A 2,421-nucleotide genomic window follows, 5' to 3' on the forward strand; every position below is an offset into this window, starting at 1 on the left:
TTAAAGAAAAAGCACATTTTTTAAATGAACAACATGTATAGCTTTAGAAAAATTATCAAGATGTGTAAGACAGAGGACTAGGACATTCAAAATTGAATCCATTAGATATAAATACATTAATTTGCTTTTGAAAAGAACTATGAAATCTAAACGCAAGACCAGCTACTTTGATTTTATATAGTTGATACACATTATACATACCATGTATACAATGTGCATCTTCTATATGCGGTAATATATACATATATATGTGGGTGTGCATGAATGAAATTTATTTATTTATTTATTTATTTATTTATTTATTTATTTAGTACAGGACCTACAGGGTCTCATTAAACAGATCAGACTCAAAGTGATCCTCCTGTTTTCAGCTTCCCAAGCGCTGGGATTACAGTTGTGTGCCACCATGCGCAGTCTCAATCTCCCAATTTAGCGTGCCCCAGAGAGGGATCAAACCCCAATCCCTGGCTCTACCTAAGTAAGTGCTTTAATCCACTTAGCTATCTGGCCAGCCCTTGAATTTTAAAAATGTAGCATAACTTCTGTTTAAAATAAGTATAGTAAACTACACACATATGATGTAGCTTTTTATTATAAATCATTTATAATCTAATAAAATCTACAAGTAATATTTAATTATATGATATAATATGTTGTGGAAAACAATTGCATTTGACTCCCAAAAGCATTCTGCATGGCTTGGACACAGATTGCTTAACACGAGGAAGACTTGGAATTTGGCTATGGTTAAGACTTAATCCCTCTTTACTCTAAGACTGAAGCAATGCAGGGGAGAGGAGGGTAACCCAGAGGTTGTAACTACTACCATGTGCCTCCTCAACAAGCCCAAGAGTAAGATAACCTCAGAAGAAATACAGAAGCAAGAGGAGGAGTTTGACACGGGTCCACTTTCTGTGCTGACCCAGCAAGTCCAGGACAACACCCAGGTGCCCATCAAGTGCCGCAACAACAAGAAACTCCAATCTAGGGAAAGGCCTTTGACGGGCACTGCAACGTGGTGCTGAAGAACGTGAAGGAGATGTGGACTGAGGTCCCCAAAAGCGGCAAGGACAAGAAGAAGTCCAAGCCAGTCAACAAGGACTGGTCCATCTCCAAGATGTTTCTCCATGGGGACTCATCATCGCGGTGCTGTGGAACCCGCTCATCGCTGGCAAGTAGGGGCCGCCCCCTGCTGTTAGGACCCACTCCAGCCCCTCGAAGACCTGCCCTTCATCACTGTACTGATAATAAAGTGCTATGTGTTGTTTTTTGTTTTTTGTTTTTTAAAGACTTAATCCTGAATCTCATGGAATTTCACAAGGAAGAAAATATCATGTGGAAAGCTGCACATTAGGAAGATTTACTGAGCATTCTAAAGAAGGCTCAGAGTAGTCTAAAGTGATCCAACCTGAGCCGAAACAGTGAGGTCTTGACCCACTTCATAGTGTTAGAAGAACCTAAGTGACATCTCTGAAGAGAAATAGGCTTAAGGTACAATTCTAAGCAGACAACTGAGATGTAGTGGGCTCAGAATGTGTAGGTTTAAGGGTGATTAATTGGGAGTGTTGGGGACACATGAAAACAGCAAGGAAGTAAAGATTACAGAGTAGGAATATATGATAAGAGGAAAAAAAGATGCATAACAAATTTAATCCAAAATCAGAGATAAGGCGATGATGCTCAGGTTTGAATCTCTCTACATCATGAAGGTCATTGATGCAATAGAGGAGATTTTCAAGGAGTAGACTCTATGAGAGAGAAATAAGCAATACCACCACAGCAGCACATAAGATATGATATCGTGAAGCAAAAGAAGAAAGGTAACAAAAACTACTCTCTGGAACAAAGCAGCTGTGGGTCACTTTCAGATGTTTGCAATCCTGTCTTACATAGGACAGTAAAACGGACTCTGCATCTCACATTCTTGCTCTGTAATGGTAGCACCTTACACAGAATTGTCAGTAGCATGAGAGGCTATAGAGATGCAGACATATGAGTGGGGTCACTAGCACACACCTGTTGTAGGCATTATGTCCAAAGGGGGAAATAAATTGGGTTTTAAAGGAACCAAGAAATAAGAATGATTGAAGAAAATGCAAGGAGCCAGAGGTGGTGTTGTACATCTGTAATTCCAGCACTGGGAGGCTGAGGCAGGAGGCCCAAGAGATGGAACCCAGCCCAGACAAGTCAGTGACATGGCAAGATAATATCTCAAAAATGACCTGAGAGATAGTTCAGTAGAATAAGTGCTTGCCGGGCAAGTGCAGGGTCCCGAGTTCAATCCTCGGTACTGCAAATAAATAAATAAATGAATAAATAAATAAAACGAAAGAAAGAAAGAAAGAAAGAAAGAAAGAAAGAAAGAAAGAAAGAAAGAAAGAAAAAAGAAAGAAAGAAAGAAAGAAAGAAAGAAAGAAAGAA

The 2,421-nt window shown here is 39.5% G+C and overlaps 1 pseudogene; it reads left to right on the top strand.

Annotated features, from left to right (window-relative positions):
* The first annotated feature begins 827 nt into the window (after positions 1-827).
* LOC101590505 overlaps positions 828-2,421 on the top strand; it is a 174,497-nt pseudogene continuing 172,903 nt past the window's right edge.

Source organism: Octodon degus, unplaced genomic scaffold (assembly GCF_000260255.1).
Source record: "Octodon degus isolate 3935 unplaced genomic scaffold, OctDeg1.0 scaffold00001, whole genome shotgun sequence".
Classification (NCBI taxonomy): Eukaryota; Metazoa; Chordata; class Mammalia; order Rodentia; family Octodontidae; genus Octodon; species Octodon degus.